This window comes from Pinus tabuliformis, chromosome X (assembly GCF_031772625.1).
Source record: "Pinus tabuliformis cultivar Carrire ecotype Pingquan chromosome X, CPIR1, whole genome shotgun sequence".
In the NCBI taxonomy this organism is placed as follows: domain Eukaryota; kingdom Viridiplantae; phylum Streptophyta; class Pinopsida; order Pinales; family Pinaceae; genus Pinus; species Pinus tabuliformis.
This window is the reverse complement of record NC_142308.1, coordinates 1,061,505,558-1,061,527,614: the sequence shown is the minus strand read 5'-3', so window position 1 is coordinate 1,061,527,614 and position 22,057 is coordinate 1,061,505,558.

Here is a 22,057-nt window from a genome sequence, read left to right as displayed (position 1 = left end):
ACGATGCCAGATATTCACGTATTAAAAACGGTAAACCTCGGATTAACCATTGTCGAGGAGCCTGGGGTCACTTGTTGGTAAACCTTGGATTATGTCAAGGAGCCTTCAAGGGGATTGAGCTTGCTACTCTGCCCTTGCATGCGTATCGGATCGTAGACTGTTCCCCAGGTATATTTGTTTCAGTTGGTAACCTTAGTGGCCATATTCTTTAGGATTCTTCCTAAGGTGACAGTGGTGGGAAGATCCCACTGTACCTGGAGCAGACGTCGACTAGACTCACTTGGATTTTCTGGGGGGTTCTCTTTACTCGAGACGGTTTAGTGGAGGAACTTGTGCCAATCTATTCATTAAGCAGGTTGTCGGGGTAACTGTTCCAACCACCATTTCTGTATTGAATTATGCGACATTGGATTTCATCACCAACTAGTGTTTTCGATACGGAAAGTTACTGTTTGTGTGTGGTTTGACTCCTAGATTTGGTAGTGCGTGTTATTTTGTTTGTTTTTACTTTTAGAGACCATAGGTGTGAATTGTGAATTTTAATTGTTAGGTGTGAATTGTGAATTTTAATTGTTAGGTGTGAATTGTGAATTGTTAATTTTAGTTTTAAATTGTTAATAAAATTCACTGAAGTTGAATATAATGGAAACTGTTCCAGAATTTACCAACCTAGGAACCCCTCTTAACGAGGACCCTAGTACTTTTCCTTTCTTTGGAAATGTTGGTCCTCCTTATATGGCTACTTTGTCATTACCTGGATTTACAATAGGTTTACCGATATGGTTATTTTCAACTTCGTTGGCCCCAAATACTCCAATTGTTCCACCTCAACCGAATGCTACACCTCAACAGAGTTCACCATCTCAACATCACCAACCTTCTGTTGACCCTTTACCTTCTTCGCCTAATTTTTCTTCCTCCATTTCTTCCTCTTCGCTTGGTAAAAGCCTTGATGCTAGTAACCAGGTGGCTAAGAAGAAGAAGAAAGGGAAGAAGAAGAAGAAGAAGAAGAAGCAAGATAAGAAAGAAGTCAACCAACCAACCATCACTGTAAGTGTTAGTTGTGTTGAGGAAACCTCCAACATGCATCGTAAACCCAAATACCCTTGCAAGCTTTGTAAGGGTGACCACTTCCTTGTCAATTTTCTTAGTATTCCAAAGGTCTTGGAAGTATGGTCAGAAAAATCTCATCAACTTTCCATTGAACCATCAACCAGTGATAGTCAGGTTCCTGGGAAAAAGGGTAAAGTTAGGTTTCCTTGTAAGTTATGCAAAGGGAGTCATCAAAATCACATTTTCCCTCACATGGATGAAGCCTCAAAATTGTTGGAAAACCTTACTGTTCCACAGCAAGAATTTCCAACTGGTTGCCGTAAAGTTTCTCCCAACCTACCGTCAACTGACGGAGTGATTGATCTAAATTCAAGTACAGTCAATCACACTCTTCCATTGGAGAGTGAAACTCATGTCACTCAGGTTGATGATCCATTAGTTGATCAAGTGGTCGATTCAATTTCACATTCGGTCGATCCCACTTTCCCTTTAGAGAGTGAACTTCATACCGCTCAGGTTCTTTTTGTTACATCAGATTCCTCTACGCTGGGGGGCATTTCACCTGTTTCTATAGAACCCCCTCCAAGTACCGAGGTCTTTTCCTTTGATTGGAATAGATTAATAGAACCTCGTCTTCCTTCCTCCATCCCTTTCCAACTCATTGTTAAGGCCGATGGTAGGGACATGCATCGCACACAGGTAGATGAAGGTGCTTCTGTTAGTATCTTATCCTCAACTGCTTGGAAAGCTTTGGTTTCCCCTCAGCTTGCGCCTATTACGCAGATTCTGAAAGCTTTTAATAGAACCATTAGTGAACCTTTAGGGATCCTTCCTAATTTTTCCATTACCTTGGAAGGTAAAACTGTCTGTATTGATCTTATGGTAGTTCGAGGTCCCTTGGATTTCAATTTACTCCTTGGGCGAGACTATGTTTATGCAATGAAAGCTGTCGTATCAACACTCTTTCGCGTGATGTCTTTCCCTCACAATGGAAATATTGTGACTGTAGACCAGCTTTCGTTCCCTAGTCTTGTTTCAACTACCAATAATATGACAGCCCTAAATGCTTCTGATTCTCAAGTGGTATCTACCCCGCCACGGGTTAATTATGTGGCAACTGGTCCCATATTTTCAGTTACCGATGTAAGTGAGCCTCTCACTGTTTGCTCATCTTCCTTTGATTTAGATCCGGTAATTGACATGGAAAAATCTATGGGATTATTTGAACCCGATGTTCTTATCCCTTTTGAGTCCCTTGACATGTGTTCCTTCTAGAGAACTATTCTTCCTTCTGATGAAGACCTCTTGGAAGCCATGATCAAGGTGTGTCCATTGACATGTCTTTCTTCCAGTTGGAAGCCATGATCAGTGAGCACGAGGATAGTTTGTTCCTCTCTCAACCTCGTTAAAAAATGAAATTGGATGTTTCGAGGAGAGTTCCTGTTACTGAGTCAACCTCGTTAAAAAAATGAATCAAGTTCAAGGATAGTTCCTTGTCTTGTGTCAACCTCGTTAAAAAATGAAATAAGGATAGGTTATATAAGTAGATACGAGGATAGTTTGTTCCTCTCTCAACCTCGTTAAAAAATGAAATTGGATGTTTCGAGGAGATTTCCTGTTACTGAGTAAACCTCGTTAAAAAAATGAATCAGGTTTGAGGATAGTTCCTTGTCTTGTGTCAACCTCGTTAAAAAATGAAACAAGGATAGGTTATATAAGTAGATGTGAGGATAGTTTGTTCCTGTCTCAACCTCGTTAAGAAATGAAACTGGATGTAGCGAGGATAGTTTTTTCCTGTATCAACCTCGTTAAAAAATGAAATAGGATGTGGTGTGGAAAGTTCCTTTTACTGTGTCAACCTCGTTAAAAAATGAATCAGTGTGTGCAAGGATAGTTTTTTCCTATATCAACCTCATTAAAAAATGAAATAGGCTAGTTTGAGGATAGTTCTTTTCTTGTGTCAACCTCCTTAAAAAATGAAACAACTCCCTTTTTGAGTCGAATCTTTTCAAAAACTTGAAAGTAAACCTTCATTCCATCCACCTAGTTGAATGTAATGAAGCTTGGGGGGCATGTACCTCGCTTTGCATCATTATGCTGGGGGCATGCGAACTTTTTGAGCATGGTTCCTTGTCTTGTGTCAAGCTCGTTAAAAAATGAATCAAGGATTTTCGAGGATAGTTCCTTGTCTTGTGTCAACCTCGTTAAAAAAATGAAACAAGGATAGGTTAAATAGGTAGATTGTAGAGAGTAGTCATGAGCATAGTTCCTTGTCTTGTGTCAAGCTCGTTAAAAAATGAATCAAGGATTTTAGAGCATAGTTCCTTGTCTTGTGTCAAGCTCGTTAAAAAATGAATCAAGGTTATTAGAGTAGAGTTCCTTGTTAGGTAGATTGTAGAAAGTAGTTATGAGCATAGTTCCTTATCTTGTGTCAAGCTTGTTTAAAAAATGAAACAACAGTTTTGAGGATAGTTCTTTTCCTGTGTCAACCTCACTAAAAAATGAAACAACTCCCACAAGTCTTTCCAAGATTTTGAAAGTGAAACTTCATTCCATCCAGCTATTGATTAATGTACTTAGTTGAATGAAATGAAGCTGGGGGGGCATGCGCTCTAGCAGTTATGCTTAGGGGGCATCAGGCATAGTTTTTCTCTGTTTCAAGCTTATGTAAAAATGAAACTATTTTCAAGCACAGTTTCCTCTCTGTTTCAAGCTTGCATAAAAATGAAACTACTTTTAAGCATAGTTTTTCTCTGTTTCAAGCTTTTGTAAAAATGAAACCTATCTCGAGTCAATTTCAGTTATTTTCAAGACTCGTTAAACTCATGAAAATCTCGAGATTATTTTGCTATTTTTCATTCTCGTAAAACAAATGAAAATGCCGAGTTCTTTCCGTCGTTTCCTGCTCGTAAATTAAATTGAAAGTCGGCCATATGAGTACATTTTTATCATTTTTTCGAACTCATTAAAACTTACAAAAAGTGAAAACCATGAGTACATTTTTATCATTTTTTCGAACTCATTAAAACTTACGAAAAAGTGAAACCTTAGAGTCACCTTTAAGCTCTTTTCTGACTCCTAAAACATGAAAAGATTGTCGAGTTTTCTTTTTAGCTCGTTAAAACAGAATTAAAAAGACGGTCCTCTTACAGCCCTTTTCTGACCGTAAAAACATGAAAAGATTGCCAGATTTTTGTTGTTTCAAATTCGATATTGGAAATAAAACGACGTGTCCTTGATCGCTTTCTACTTTTCAGATTAGAGACACTAATCATGAAAGTACTCCTTGGTCGTAAAGATCAAGCGGTTCTCTCAAGTATTATTTTATACTTTTTCGGGCTTGGGAGACACAAATTTATGAAAAAGGTCAACCCTGGAGTCTTCTTAAGTTTTTCAGACTCTCTAAAATTGAAAAACGCTGAGTTTTTCCTATACTAGACTCGTTAAAATTTCACAGTAAAGGACTTGTTCGATTACAAACAGGAACGGACCACTCCTTCTTAGGGTTCGAATCTAAACTAAGTTGAACTCATCCGAAGGATGAGCTTATAATTAAGCAAATGTTATCCTCCTCAAGCTTGTAAAAAATAAAGAGGTACTTGCCAGAAATGGTGGGGGAAAAGAGAGGAAAATGAGTCTGTTTGTCATACTTTGTAACCACTCTTGAACACGACACTTTTATTCACCTGGGTTGGGAAATCCTTTACCTAAAAGTTGATCAAACCACATTGAAAGTCTTCAGCCAGTTTCTGGGTATTAACTTTGGGTCAATTGTCACCAAGCCATCTGTTGTGTCATTATGTGTTCAAGAGGTCACTGCCAATAAGCCATTCATCTGCAAAATATCTATCATCCATCTTGACCATCCCTGAGTTAGTCCTTGCAACTAAATTTCTTCAACTTGATCTATGATTTCGTGTTGTTGGCTTGCCTACGACGGATCACTTTCTATCGACATCAGCACATTATCTAGAAAGATGATCTAGGAATCATCAGTACCTTGAAATCTGCATGCCTCAATCGCAGGTTTCTCGCCTTTGACGACAATTTACATCATTGAATTTCGATCGAAGGATTCCGTGACATGTTCGACATCAACACATCTACTCACATCTCATGGATTGTACTGGGTACTTTGAGAAATCACTGGTGGTCTCTCTCACACCTGTTAATAGTTTACATCATTAACTGGTAATCAAGTGGTTTCTACCATGTTCGACATCAACTCATTTATTCGCATGGATAGAATCGTACTATTTCGGGAAGCAGAAATGAAGACCCTGGATCTAGTTTCCGCCATCCAGGCTGCGAGGAGTTTTGTCTTCATTATATAGTAGACTAATTATAAACAGATGGCTGCGTCCATACTGTGTCTATAATTATGATGTATTGCGAAATCATTCCTATATCAGAGCAATAGTTAGTTTGTTAGTTAAGTTTTTGATCTGAGTATGGGAATGCCTACCTCAGCGATGATATGATCTCATATATGTATTTTGTGTTGAATATTTGCAGGTTCCGACTGGGCTCTCCACAAGATAATCCTCGAAATGATAAAGTGCTTCACCCTTCCTAGATGATATAAAACCCTGGTCTACTATAGACCTCGCACTTTAGGGGGCAATCTGTTACACTAAAATTTGTCACCATGACTATTTGCAGTCAGTATGGCTCCATCAATAACCATGCTGTCCTCCTTGGCAAGTCTTATACCTCTTCTCCTCATGTCAAACTCCAAAAAATAGAGAAAGCCTTTAAAAAATCAATATAACTCTGGTTCCGCACTTTCTCTTACTCTTACCTACGGGCACGCACCTCAAGTACATAATACATGCATACTTTTACGCTCTGTCTATAAAGGGGTGGGTGTGTACCCCTGTAAAAGTCAAAACGTGCAAGTTTTACTTCAAAAAACTTACTTGCACTCGATTCTAGAGCATTCTAGAAGATGGTTTGATGTGGATTGAGCGCCTCCAGATGGTTCATGCATCCCAATGAAAGAGGAACTTATCCCATGAAGAGGGGAGCTATCCCTTTTAAAGAGGGGCTTATCCCATTGATGGTGGACCTGTTTAACTTCCTCCAAAGCATTATAAATACAGGAATTGAGCCAGAGGCAAGGGAGGTTGAAAGGTGAACATTCCTAAAGGTAGATACTGCTAAAATTAGGACTCCCTTATAGAGCTTGAGAGGAGAGATCACATTCCTTTCTTAGCTTCATTTGGAAGTGGGTGAGCTGATCAAAGTAGAGGAGAACTCTTGCTGGACCCTAGGAGGGACCTGCACAACACCAAGGCATTGGTTGTAAGGTTTCTTTTGTTTCCAATTAATACAATTAAGTTCATTTTTCTCAACAAGTTGTTATATATAATTTGTTTCATAAACTCCTTGGTCTTTATGATGAATATGTTTTATTATATGAGTTATTCAGGTGCTATGTAATCGTTTGCTTGTTTGTGTATGCAGGCTTCAAGGAGAGGAGCTCATCTGGATCGAAGAGACTTGGCCGCTACAAACAGCATTGGACTAAAGGTAAGCCTTAAACACCTGGTTGCTTTTATTTTAAATGCATATTTAGGGAAAGATAGTGCTCGATTGTTTTGTTTTTCACTAGAAAAGCCTTAGTTTCTAGGGAGGTCGGTTTTGTCCGCAAAATTGACTCTTTCCGCATGACACCCTCCGTACGACAACTACAGATGGACAAGGTCATGGAGGAGTATAAGGACATCTTCACCTCCCCTGCAGGGGTTCCTCTACACTGTTAGGTCAAGCACTCCATCAATCTGACCCCAGGTGCATAGCTACCCAATGGACCAATCTATCGGTGCTCTATTCTCAAGAACGATGGAATCAAGAGGCAGATTCAGGAGCTGTTGCAGACAGGTCACATCTGTCTGAGTTCATCACCCTGTGGGAGCTCAATCGTGTTGGTACAGAAGAAGGATGAGACTTGGAGACTCTGTATTGACTATCGCGCACTGAAAAATATCACTATTCGTAATAGGTACCCAATCCCATATACTAATGACCTCCTGGACCAACTGAAGGGGGAAAATATTTCAGCAAGATCGATTTGAAGTCAAAATATCATCAGGTACCAATCAAACCCTCTGATGTGTCAAAGACTGCCTTTCAAGCCAAGGAGGGCCTTTTCGAATGGTTGGTTATGCCTTTCGGATTGACGAATTCTCCTGCAACCTTCATGAGGCTAATGGATGACATCTTGCGGCCATTAACCAACTCATTTGTAGTGGTATACTTGGATGACATCCTGATCTTCAGCCAGAGTTGGGAAGAGCACCTCCACCACATCCGATAGGTTCTCCAAACACTACGGTAACACAAGTTATGTGCCAATTTGTTGAAATTCACTTTTGGCATGAACTAGGGTCATTATCTAGGATACATTATTGATGAACAGGGGGTACATGTGGATCCATCCAAGATCCAAATCATTCGAGATTGGCCATCTCCAACCACTCTGACAGAGCTCTGCAGCTTTCTAGGTCTTGCCAACTTCTACCGTAGGTTCATGTTGGGATTTTATCATATCACTTGGCCCTTGAGTCAAGTCACCAAGGGAGGAGAGGAAGAAAAATTCTTTTGGTCGGAATCTCAACAGAAGACATTCATAGAGTTGAATGATCACCTCTACTTGGCACCAGTGCTCACATTACCAGACTTCCAACAACCATTTGAGGTCGAGAGAGATGGCTCTGACTATGCTATTGGGGCAGTCCTTACTCAACACGAGCATCCATTGGCATATCACAATGAGACACTTTCAAACACAGTTCAGAAGTATCCCACTTATGACAAAGAGATGTATTCCATTGTATAGGCCTGCTGACAATGGAAGCATTACATTTTCGGGAAGGAAACGGTCATCCACACAGACCACTGACCCCTGTAGTTCATACAAACCCAAGGGAAATTGTAGAATGATCGCCATCAAACATGGCCCACATACCTGCAACAATTCCATTTGAATATCAAGTATAAGAAGGGAAACACCAATAATGTTATAGATTGCCTCAGTCGACCATCGATCATGTCATTAACCACCGTACTCAACTCTTGTGGGTAGAAGACTTCTGATTGGCCATTTCTCTATAAAAGCAACCCAGAATTCAACCACACATACCAAACACTCTTGGAGGGTCAACATGTTCTAGATTTTCACCTCCAGGATGCCCTGTTATGCCACCTGGGTGACCTATGTGTTCCTTCAAGCGAGCATGCCAAGATTATTTGGGAAGCACGCTACAGTCGAGCTCCTGGGAATTTTGGGGTCGAGAAAATGGTGGTAGTATTGCAGTAGTTCTATTGGCCAAATATTTGACAGGATGTCAGGAAGTACATCAGATCATGCACTACCTGCACCATTTCCAAATTGACCATCAAGAAGCAAGGCCTCTATACCCCACTGCCTACTCCTAGTTGACCTTGGGAATCCATCTCCATGGATTACATGTCAGGCCTTCCTTACACTAAGCGTGGAAATGACTATGTTTTTGTGGTCGTCAATAGGTTCTCGAAGATGGCCATTATGGCAGCCTGCAAGAAGAATATCATAGCAGAAGCCACTGCTAAACGCTTCTTTGAACGAGTGTGGGTACACTTTGGGATCCCACAGTCTATCATCTTAGATTGGGACAGCAGGTTCCTTAGTACATTTTGGTCCAATCTCTGGTAGATTCTAGACACCAAACTCACTAAGTCCACATCCTTCCATCCTCAGACTAATGGCTAGACAGAGTTTGTCAACAGGATGATCATACACATTCTACGCATGTACAACTCAAATAATCCACGCACATGGGACGAAAGCCTCCCCTATGTTCAGCATAGCTACAACCGGGCTCTCCACAACTCGACTGGCCACAACCCTTTTTAGGTGGGCTTGGGATTCCAGCCACTCTGCCCCATTGATGTGGCCATGCCATTTGCAGCTACTCATGCAGATTCGACTTATGTCCAGTCCAAAATAGATAAGGAAAACAACTTCATTGAGCACATCCAACATATTCACCAGTAGGTCCATGACATTCTAGAGAAATCAAAAGCCAAGTACAAGCAGTGACATGATCAACATCGGGTGCCACACAAGTTTCAGGTGGGCAACAAAGTCTGGTTGCATTTGCGAAAGGAATGCCTTACCGAAGCCTATCGGAAACTTAGACCACTCTGATATGGTCCTTACACCATTATCAAGGCTATGGGAGACAATGCATTTGAGCTCAACATTCTGTTGGGTATGGGATCCCCCGCAATAGGTTTTGGGGCTCAAAGCACAAGTTTTGGTCAAAGATGGTGTAGTACTCCGCGAAGTACGAGCGTGGAGTGTGAAGTGTACAATCGAGTCATAGGGTTGTCCGCCCTAAAATATTGTAATTTAATATAAAGTTGTGTTGGCCTACCCATGGTCTGTGGACCATGGGATTGTATAAATAGAGCGAGGCTCTAAGTGTAAAGATAGTTTTTGGTAGTGGGAGAGATAGATAGAATAGTGAAGGCATGGTTACAGCGAAGAGTGGGATCTGAAGTTTACTAGATCGTAGTAGTAGGAAGAGGCTCTGTAGCTGAGTGCATAGAGGCCTACCGCAACTGAGTGCGCAGACCCCTGTAGCTAAGTGCGCAGGGCGGAGTTGGGTCTGTACTTGGAATTGAAAGATAATAAAGAGAAGTTTATTTTGTGCATCTATTTTGGAATCTTATGTTGATGTTATTCATTGCTTTTACTCTGTTTATTTACTGCAAACAATTGATGAATATTCGTATGAATGCTTATATGTGAATTTAATCTAAGTAATCAACTAACAGAGACTAATTAAGGAAGACTTGGGTAAATAACATGGGTTGCGTTGTAGCTAGAACTACGTGAAGACAGTATCATAGGGCGCGGGGTGTATGTAGGTGCACGTAGTGCAGTAAGTGCGAAGGTTGAACCGCGTATCAATCACCTCATAATAGACATCCCCAGGATGCAGAAACCTGGTTCTAGCACCCTTCCATACTACTTCGCGTGAGACCTCAATCCGCACTCCGTGGACTGTTGCCAAAAGGGCCAGTAGTACTAGGATTTTCTTCGCTAAATCACTTCCAAACTTGGTTCAGGCCTCACTAAGTCAATAAATGGTTCCATTGTCAGGACCGAGATCTACATAAGGTATTTCTGATGTCGTGCCACTGGAACCCTACAAAGAAAGAAATTGAAGAGTGGTTGGATAAAAATATTCACGAGTTTGCGGCACAGGAAAAAAGAAATCCACGAATATCTAAGGAATAGTGGTTGGATCGCTACTTGTACATGGAAATCCATGAGATTTTCTTTGCATATTTTTTGTCGAAGATGTATGAGTGGATCATGAAGCTAGCAGACAGCCAAGGAAGGTGTAGGCTCGATAAACCAATAGTTTTAACTCTAGAACTAGTGTGCAGACTAGAAGCCTCAAACAATAAGATAGCGCAAGTTGTGGACCACTGGCGCGATTGAATCATAGGAGGATTTATCACAGAGTTCATAGTGGTCACGACCGTCAATTACAGTGAGGCAAAGTGACGTTTTCTCAAGGGACGGCGAGGCAAGTGTATTAAATATTGAATACCTGGATTAAGATATTGTTATGTGAAAAGTGGGTTATGTGAATAAATTAATGTTTGGGACTACACAAAGCGGAAAGAGCTACAGAAGTGGAAGTAACGAAGAATTAGAAAACAGTCCCTTAATTTCACCCTTGTGGGAGGGCAAGGACGAGCTCATGAAGGTTTCTCCGAGAAGCGTGCTCAGTTTGATAAGGCAGCGGATTCTGCAGTTACCACCCCCACCGACACCGCCACCCGCTTCACCTCCCTCACCTCCATCTCCACCCACTCCACCTCCACCACCTCCATGGTTCAGTACGGTGAGCGCGATCAAACTACCAGTATTTAGAGGAGTAGGGAATGAGGATCCGGACCAATTTTGGTTCGTGGTAAGAGAAGTATGGGAAGCACAAGGTGTCATGGACGACAATATTAAGAAGGCTACATTGGTGAGCGCACTGCAAGATCGCGGATTAACGTGGTATATCAAGCATTCTAATGACCACCAAAACGCAGGGATAGCAGAGATCTAGAACGCGATGAACAGGGAATTTAGCAGACCAAAGTCAGAAACACAGTCAATCATCGGGTTTAAAGAGATCGTGATGCTCCCATACGAGACTCCCTGGGATCTTGATCAACGGCTAAATAGTATGATCCACGAAGCCAATATGATTTTGACAGATGAACAACATCATGCATGGTTTGTAGCATCTCTAACACCACACTTAAGGACAACGTTGTCACAACAGAAACTTTCTACCCAGGTTGAAGCATTGGAGATGGTGATGAGATTACATGAGACCCTGATACAGGACCCTCGGTTGGGATTTCAACAAATCCACGTGCAACTACAGAATCTGTGTTTGGAAATGAAAAGCTTGAATTAGGATAGGGCACTGTGGCTAGAGGTGCGCGAGGGAGTATGGTGCATAAAATGCAAAGGCCAGGGCCATGACAAGGATCACTATCCAGTGTTCGCGAACTACTTGGCAAGAGGAGGGCTAATGCCGCTGAGACTAGAGGTGCAGGCAGGGCCGGGTGCAGCACCCACTTTATGGTAAGTGATCTGTCAGATAGGAGGGAAACACACGATGAAAAATTGTCATTTGCTACAAAAATATACATAGACCACCCAGCAATTGTTTTGTAATTTTTGCAGGTTGGTAGGAAACGATGAGCGCACTTACCACAGTTACGAGCTAATGATGGATTGGATCCCATCCTATAGGATGCAGACCGAAACGCGAGCCCTCAACCTAGATGTGGGGATGGCGCATGTTTAGTCAATTTAGTGTTCCTAAATTGATGTCATTAATTGTCAACCCGGGGCTCGTAAGCTGATGAAGTGAGGGCGTACTATATGTACTTAAGCAACTTTCTTAGAGCTTTTGTCGTTTGGGGTGTTGTTTTATGGTTAACTTATATTCCTAAGATGGAGTGATGGTTATAGACAGATGAGTGCAAGTGTGTGAAAAGTGAGTTCTAGATGAGTGAAAGTGTGTGATTGGTGATTTCTAATTACTTGCTGAATTTGTAAAGGAAAAGAACTTGAAAGAAATGAATAAATTGAAATGACTTGAAAGTAAATGACCACGTTCTAATGGCATTAGTCTCTATCCATATTGCTGCAAATAAAAGAAACAAGAAAATCACTTCAAGGATTGATGATAATGGTTATCTCCTCCTAACTCCCTGATTCTACCACATAGTACTGCGTAAAACACGATTAGGAGGTAGCTTGAAGACAAATCCAAGAATTGATAAAAACTCTAATTGACAAATTGTAACACTACTAAGACTTTTCCATCATACTGCTTCCTACATATGTGATTATGTGTAACAAGTGGAAAAAGTATTAGTGTCACAAGCCAAGACTACTCAAAGACAAGCTGCAATTAATTAGTGTTCTGTTCTCTTGAAAGATAAGCCATTCATGATAAAGAGAGCATAAATTAGTTAGCATCCAACTTGTAAAACTAAGCTAAAACTAATCTAGAAAACAGAGTAAAAAGGGCAGCATTATGAACAAGACAACTGCAACTACCATCAGATATTAAAGCAAATACAACACACTCAATCCCGGGTAAAAACCTGCAAAGAGGCAAATCTGATCAGTGAAAATAAAGGTTGCAGCAATGAAAAGAAATCAAGCTGTACATAACTCAAGAAAGGAAATTCTATATGTAAAATAAAGAAATTGCAGAAGTATAAACATGAAATACTTTACAAGGCTAATACGAACAGGGGCCCTCCATTCATATCATCCCACAGAAAACTCAGATGTTCTAAAACTTCAAAACAACACTATTTCCATTACTTCATGTGCAGAAATACATAGTCAAAAGTGCTGAAACAGCTCTATAAAAACAGAGTTCAAAAACGTGCTAAAATTCTCACAAGTTCATAAACTACAACATCTAAAAGTTAACATAAGCGTACGCAGACGCAAGTATATATAGGCATCTGCAAGATGGCCTAATGCGTAAGCATAAAACATAAAATAAACTGACTGCCATGCGTATTAAAGGTGCAGTTAACACGTCATAGGCTTCATGGTCGAGCTGGAGGTCCTGGTCGATATGGGCAATGAATCCAGCATTAGATCATGTCCCCCACGGCTTTCAAAACACGGACAAGTCACCTTTTCCACCGACATGATCAAACAGCTTACGTATCAACGTTAAGCTGCCTTTATTTGACCGTAACTTGACCCCCTTTGACCGGAGGTACAGATGACGTGGCTGGCTGAACTGATGGCACAGGAACCTCGAGCACGTATATTCCAACATGCCCATGTGGCTCGTTCTGCAAAATAGCACGTGGAACCTTGAAATCAACAAAATGGCTGCGGGATCATCAGATGGCTGCGGAATCAGCAGATGGCTGCGGAATCAGCAGAAGGCTGCGGAATGCCTGCAAATACGTCAAAAACTAAAAAAAACAATTACCCATTAGCAAAGCTCACTTGATCATGTTTAATGACAACTAATGTAATGATCTGGGTGGAGAATGAGGCAAAAGAGAGAGGAAAGTGATGAAAACAGTAGGTAATGATGGATGATAAGGTGTAAAGTAGAGACTCTACATACCCCCACTACGAGGGCATTGCATGTCCTCATGCAAAAACACTGATCAATCAACCTGCTGTGATGCCTCTGCCAAGACATCCAATCTCCTCTTCTTTCTCTGTGTAGACACATTGACCCTTGGCTTCTTTACTAAGCATCTGAACTTTAGGTTGATCAAGGCTCTGTTTAGCTTTTTGCATTTCTTCCTTAACTTTTTGTTATTTCTTTGCCACAGGCCCAAATGTAACATGGTGTTATCATGAATCATCTTATCCAATTTGGCTTGCTCTTTCAACTTTTCATTTTCTTGCATGATATGTCGATTTAGAACCTCAATCTCAAAAATTTCCTGTTTCAAGGAGTGGACTTGTTGTTCTAAAGGTTGAACATTGCTTGGGCCAGTGGCTGCTTGCTCCAATGTTTCCAGATAATTATACACTTTTTGTTGCTCCGGGTCAACCTCAGGTGACTTTTTTGGACTTGGTTCATAATCAAATTCAGATCCATGTTCATGCTCAAGTTCATGTTCAAACGGACTTTCCTCACGTGGAGGACTAGTCTCAATATGCTCAGCGTGTGAAGGACTTTTCTCCAAGTCAAGACTTGCAGCACCTTTTTGGGGTGAGCTTAAGTCAATGAAGAATGACTGTTTACCCTTTGTGGCCCCTACTTTTCTATTTTGTAATCTGCTGCTCCTTCTTACAGAGGTGGTACTCTGTTTTTCTTTTGGTACTTTCTGCTGTTTTTCTTTTGGTACTTTTTGCTTCTGTTTTTCCACCTTTTTAGAGAGGGCAGTTTCATGGAGTTTGGCCATTCTTTGAGCTAAGGGCTGAGTGTCTTCCTCACTAGAATTCTCAGGGGTGAGGTAAGTTTCTTGGACTACAGATTTACCCTTATCTTGCTTTTGTTTCTTCTTCCCTTCTTTTCTTTTCTGAGCAATTTCTTGAGCAAGTTCTGAAAGAGTTTCAGAGATAATTCCTTGGGCTGCTTGGTTATCATCTTCAGTAAATCCAGGATCAATTTCCTGTTCAGGATGCTGTATATCAGTTTCCTCATCAAACTGGTCTTGAACAGTTTCCTCTTGGGCAGTTGTTTCAGGCATTGTGGTATCAGGAACAATGGTTTCTGTTTGGGCAATAGTTTCTTGGTTAACCCCCTCTCCTCTTTTTCTTCTACTTCTTTTTGGTACTTGAGGGGACCCTCCAGAAGTTTCTCCTAATTCTTGAAAATGATTTCTTATGAGAAACCTCTCCCATGTGTCTCTTTTTTATTTCAATTGTTCCTCAACATGCAATTTCACAAGACCGTGATGACATAAATGTGCTTCAATATTTCTGGGGTTCTTTTGGACCATTGCACACATTTTCTTAAGACTTGAAAATAGAAAGTATGGGAGGTTAATATCATCTCCTAGAAAATGCATCATAACCTTTGCATGATAAACATATAAGACCCCAAATCTTCCCTCACAAGTGAAAAATTTTTGCACTAACAAGAGTAAAGTGGTCCACTCCTCCTTAACATAAGAAACAGGAATCCCTTTGGTAAAGATACTGGTGTCCATACCTGGGTTTTTTAAAATTTGTTTCCACTGCTGATCTTGAACTGACCGGTTCTTAAACCACCTTTCTCCGGTCTGTGGAAGTGAGGTAGCTTGTGCTATGCTGCTTTCATTGACTGTGAATTGTAAGTCCCCTATCTCCACGTGATTATCTTTTTCTCTGAAGGACCTTGCAAAGGCCTTCGTAACCTCCTTATGGTGGCCTTTGAACTTCTGTACGCATTGTAACCAGTTTGCCTTTTGTAATGCCTCTTTGACCTGAGGATAACCCTCCAAAAACTTTGAACCTTCCGGTTCTGCCCTTAAAAGCTTCCCCATTGGCTTTTTACGGCCCTGTTCTATTTAAAACACGGCTTAAAAACGGCTTTACACAGTCAATTCACAGCTCTGTTTTGGAACACGACTTCAACAAGGGTCTTGCACAGTGAATTCACGGCTCTGTTTTGGAACTCGGCTTTAAAATGGCCTTGACTTAGTGGATTTACGGCCTCAACACAGTGGATTATGGTTTCAACTTTGAATACGGCCGTAACAGACCTCCACTGGTGTTTAGAATTAGCGGAGAGGGAAAAAAAAAACAGAGTATGGTGAATGGCAGCAGCGTAGTGAGCACAGCATAACAGAGTGTGGTGAATGGTAGCAGCGTAGATGGAATGAAACATGTGAGTGGAAATGGGAGTGAAATGATATGAGCGTAAGAGGGTAGAAGGGTTATGGAATAATGAATGAAAACGGCTATATCCTTAGATCTCGGTTTCGGAATTACACTTGGCTGCGTGAGTTAATGTCGTAGAGACGTAGTACATTAGGTTACGTCACCTAAGTACGAGATCTTAATGGAAGAAGCAGCCGCAAGTGAAATTCAAAATCGTGATAATCAAGGACTGATAGACGTGGGAGATACGTGGGTATATGGTCTCATGACTGGTAATCATTACACTTAGTGGCAAGAAACATAACCTAGAAAACTTTGCATAATGAAATAACTGTAAGTTTAGGTTTTAAACCATACCTCAGATTCCCGCTTAGATTTTCCTTTGATGACTTGCCACTAACCCTTCACTGATTTTTGCATGACTATTTTCCATTTATTATTGATGACTACTGAGCTGTAAAGAAATTTCAAACAGACTGTGTTTTTTTTTTATATGCAGGTACAGAGAGCTGCGGAATCATTAGATGGCTGCAGAATCTTCAGATGGCTGCGGAATCTGCAGTAGTACCCTCCGGCTGCACAAACTAACTTTAGTTGTCAAAAAAAATGACTTTATTGATGAGATGGAATGTAGTGAGTGGATGGATGAATGAAAAAAATGAGGTGGAGTGGAAATGAATGAAATGGTGGATGAAATGGTAGTGATGATGAAATGAAATGAAATAAGGGAAGAAAGAGATTTTTTTTTTTTTAGAAAACATGAGGTGTCAGGTGACCCTGATTTTCACCTCAGGTTTTCTGTATGAGACTGCCAATCAGAGATTGGTTTTCAGGCTCATACATTTATTCTTTTTTTTTTCTTTTTTTTCCTTTTTTTTTTTCTTTTTTTTTCTTTTTTTTTTTTTTTTTTTCAAAAACCAAAGCTTTAGGCTGATGGAGGAGAAGAATCCTTCTCCACCAGCCTGATTGCAGAATCTTCTTTGAACAATCTGACAAACTCTTCTTTTGAAAATGGCTTTTGATAGATTTTCAAGCGGTGGCCATTCACAATAAGAGGAGTATGAAATTCATCGATAGTTTTTACTCGAACTGCTCCATTGCTAAAGACTTCATCAATCTCATATGGCCCAAGCCAATGAGTTTGAAACTTTCCTTTGAAGTCTTTGAATTTTGAATCAAACAATAGAGCCCAATCTCCTTTCTGAAACTTTCTTTCCTTGATATGACGATCATGCCATTTAGATCTTTGGTGCTGAACTAGATCGGTCCTTAGAATTGCATCTTGTCTTATTTCATCTAGCTCATTTAGCTGGTCCATTCTGTGTCTTTGAGCTTCTGAGAGGCTCATTCCCAATTGGACTGCCATCTTGAAGGTCTTGATTTGGAACTCAATAGGAAGCAGGACTTCCTTCCCATAAACAAGTTCATAGGGAGAATGTCCTGTGGTGTTCTTCCATGTAGTCCTATAGGCCCATAAGGCTTCAGGGAGCCTTTCCGCCCAATCTCTTCTATGAAGATGAACAGTCTTGGTGATAATGCCTTCAAGAAATTTATTGGTAGATTCCACTTGACCATTGGATTGCGGATGGTAGGGAGTAGATGTTCTGTGCTTGATCTTATATTCCTCCATCAGCTTCTCCATCAAATTAGATGTAAACTGGCTGCCCTGATCTATCACAATTTCCCTTGGGACACCAAAACGAGTGAAGATATCCTCAAAAAGAAATTGAACAACTAAATTTTCAGTGGCAGAAGGCAATGTTTTTGCTTCTACCCACTTAGTAACATAATCAGTACAAACCAGTATATATTTCTTTTGCTTTTATGGTGGATTAATTGGTCCAACGAAATCTAGAGCCCATTTCTCAAAGGGTTCGATGCATACCTGAGGCTATAGAGGCATTTCATTTGAAGGAGTTGGTTTCCCAACTCTTTGGCAGCTGTCACACCTTTTAACATACTGCTTTGCATCTTTAAAGAGAGAAGGCCAATAATATCCTAGAGAAAGGATTTTATAGGCTATCCTCTTGTCCGCAAAGTGCCCGCCGCATGGTTCATCATGACATGCCTTAAGGATGTCAGGCATTTCATCTTCCCGAACACACCTTCTGATTATACAATCTGGCCCTGTTTTGAACAATTCATTAGAAATCCAAGAATAATGTGAACTCTCCCAAATGATTTTCCTTTTCTCATTAGGAAATAAGTGTAGAGGAAGTTTCCCTGTAACAAGATAATTAGCCATATCTGCATACCAAGGAGTCTTGGTAGTCACTGCAAACAAGTATTCATCTGGAAACTTATCTTCTACTGGAGAATCCTCATTAGTGTTTTGGATTCTAGACAAGAAATCAGCTACTGTGTTTTGCTTTCCAGGTCTATCTAACACAGTAATGTTGAATTCTTGCAAGAGTAAAAGCCATCTTGTAACTCTACCATTAGTGATAGGTTTGTTCATTAAGTATCTTATGGCAGAGTGATCAGTATGGACAAAGGTTTCATAGTCGGTTATGTAATGTCTAAACTTGTTGATTGCATGTGCCACAGCTAAGAACTCTTTTTCTGTAACAGTATAATTTAACTCAGTAGGAGTCAAATTCTTACTTGTGTAATAAATGGCATAAGGGATCAAATCCTTTTGTCCCAAGACAGCTCCTAGAGCTGTATCTGAAGCATCAGTATAGATGTGGAAAGGGAGTTTCCAATTTGGTCCCCTTAAGATGGGTGCTTCAGATATTCTAGACTTTAAAGCTTCAAAGGCAGATTGACACTCAGGATCCCATTTAAACTCACAGTCTTTGGTAAGCAATTTGAAAAGAGGAGATGCTATCCTGGTGAAGTTTTCAATAAATCTTCTGTAATACCCAGTAAACCCAAGAAAACTTCTAACATCCTTCTGGCAATTTGGAACAGGTAACTTAGAGATGACTTCAACTTTGGATTTATCAACCTTAATTCCATCTCCTGAAATATGATGTCCTAAAACAATCCCTTCAGTAAACATCATAAAACACTTTTCATGACTTAAAGAAAGATTTGTTTCCTTACATCTTACCAGTACTTTTTCCAAATTTTCCAAAGCTTCTTCAAATGTATTACCATAAACTGTGAAATCGTCCATGTATACCTCTACACAATCATGAATCAGATCTGAAAAGATTCCTAATACAGCCCTTTGAAATGTAGCAGGTGCATTGCACAATCCAAAAGGGAGTACTCGGTAGGCAAAAGTTCCCCAAGGACAAGTAAATGTGGTTTTGTCTTGATCTTCAGGTGCTACCTGAATTTGATTGTACCCACTAAAACCATCCAAGAATGAGAAATACTTTTTACCTGCTAAAGTGTCTAGTACCTGATCAATAAAAGGTAAAGGGAAATGATCCTTTAATGTTGCCTTGTTTAATTCTCGATAATCAATGCAAACTCTCCATTTACCATTCTTTTTGGGCACTATAACCAAGGGAGAAACCCATTGGCTATCTGAAATGGGGTAAATGAAGTTTACCTTGAGCAATTTCTGGAGTTCTTCTTTCACGATTTCCCTAAGGTTTGGATTCATCCTTCTTTGTGGTTGCCTAATAGGCCTGCTATTCTCTTCAATGTAGATGTGATGAATACAAGTCTTAGGATCGATTCCTTTCATGTCAGTGTATTCCCATGCAAAGGCAGTGGAATGTTTTTGCAACAGTTTAGTTAATTCTTCTTGTTGTGGTCTTCCCAAGTTTTTGTTAATGTTTAATGTTTTTCCTAGGAGGATTTCAACTGTAGAACTACTAAACTCTTCCATTGATAAGAGAGACATTTGTCTAGAGGAGAGATATTCAATGTCTGCATCTATCTGAAAATGTTCAGAGTCATATTCTAAAGATACTTCAAAATTTTCTAATGTATTTAGAATTTGACTATCCTCACTGATCTCATAGATGGTTAGAACTGGTTGTATAGTATCTTCATCCTCTACCCATTCATCTTCTCCTATTTCTGTTATAGCTTTTGCTGGGGGATACAAGTTGAACTTCTTGGTGGAATTACCATCTGATATATACATGTCTCCAGACCTACAGCTTATGAAAGCATGAGCTGTGGCCAGCCAAGGTCTTCCTAAGATAAGAGGATGTCCTCCTAGATTGTTCTTGGGAGTTAAAATCATAAAATCAACTGGATATTCCCAAGAATCTAGAGAGACTGGAATATCTTCCAATACACCATCAGGTTTAATGATTGATCTATCTGCAAGCTGCAGCAAGGTAGGTGTAAAGAGAAGGTTAGGAAGCTTTAACTGATCCATGGTCTGTCTACTCATGATGTTGATCCCGGCCCCTAAGTCAATCAGAGTATTTGGGATTTAAACCCCATTAATATGAGTTTTGACAATAGGGCTACCGGGATCTACATACTTTTGCATGGTAATCTTACCCATCATTATGTCTGCAATTTTTCCAACTAGATGTATCCTTTTAGTATCTCTGGTTCTTTTTACTGTTTTCTTCAAACTCAACTCCTTTATTGTCTTCGCTAGAATGGGAATTTCCTTAATGGCTTGTAACAAGGGGATCTTGATACATACATTCTTCAATTCATCTAGGAAGTTATAGTCGGGCACCCATATCTGCTTTTCCACCCCTTTATCAATTTGCAATCTTTCAGGAAAGGGAGGTGTAGCTGTAGGTGTAGGTTGCTCAACTAGGGGAGTTGTAGAGATTGATTCTTTTTCTTTTTCTTTTTGGATATTTTGGTTTTGAAGTGATACTTCAGAACCTTTATTGACTTTGAGAGATTCCTCCTCAGAAATGCTTGGTTGTTGAACACATGTGGAAGGTTGATCTAGGATTCTACCTGATCTAAGTTGTACTTCATTAAGAGGAACAACCATATAGGTAGGGAATGGTTGACCTTCCATCATGTAAGCATTTTGAGGGTTCCTATTATTTGGATTTGGTAATGGCTGAGAGGGAAGTTGATTAGATTTCTGCTGGGATTGAAGTGCTAATTGAGAATTTTGATTTTGTGGAGGAGCTTGCTGATTCTGAAATGATGGAGGATATTGATAGAATTGTGCAAATCTCCCATAAGGATTTTGCATGCTTTGCATCCATGCTTGGAAAGCATTTTTAGGTTGAGGCCACGGTTGTTGCCAAGGATTCCAACTTGGTTGGGATTGAGAATTCATAGAGTTGTTAAACCCTTGATTCTGTTGTCCTTCCCAAGGTCTCCTTGCAATAAAACAGAGAGATTCAAGTGTATCTGGATCCTCTTGAAAGACTGCTTTGAGGCCAGGGATTGAAGGACAATCCTTGGTCTCATGAGTTTCTGAGCAAATTACACATGTTTCTAAAACGTGTGCATCTAAGGGACATTCCCTTAAAGCATGTTTCTTTCTACATTTCGGGCAAAAGATAGCCAAAGCCTCAGCTTCTACTTTTTGTTTATTGTGAATATTAAGGGTATCGAGTTGTTCACTAAGACTCCCTAAGATGTCAGTTTTAAATTCATCAAGCATACTGCCGATTTCAGCCCTACTCACTGATCCTGTTGCAGATTTATTCGCCCTAAGGAGAGAAGGATCTCTAGGCCCTTTTTGAGTTTTTGATTTGCCCCTTGAGAGATGGATACAAAGTTCTGCTATGTCATTGAGAGAAAGTTGAGAAATATCCCCTTTCCCCATCATGTTTAAGATGTCTATCCATTCATCCCTGATGGCCTTTAATAAGAGGGATTTTAAGGTCTCTTCATCCAAGGTATTCATTTTTGCTCTTTTCAAGTTATATTGAAATCTTTCAAGTAAATCTTCTAGACTCTCATCTTCTTTTTGTACCATTTTAAAAACCTCGTCCTTGTGATTAGTAGGCATGCAATAGTCTAAATACCAATCCAAAAATGTCTGTTTCATCTCATCCCAAGTCCTAATGGATTGAGTGAGTAACCCCATGAACCATTTCAAGGCTTGATCCTTCAGTGTTGAAGGGAACAACTTGAGTTTCTGAGAGTCATCCAGGTAGTCATAAGTTCGACACACCACTTCAAACTCAAATAAGAATGTTTCAGGGTCCTCAGTCCTTAACCCATGGAAGTTAGGGAGGACAGATGGTGATATGTTTTTCATAGTGGCTCGGGAATCCTCATCAACAATGG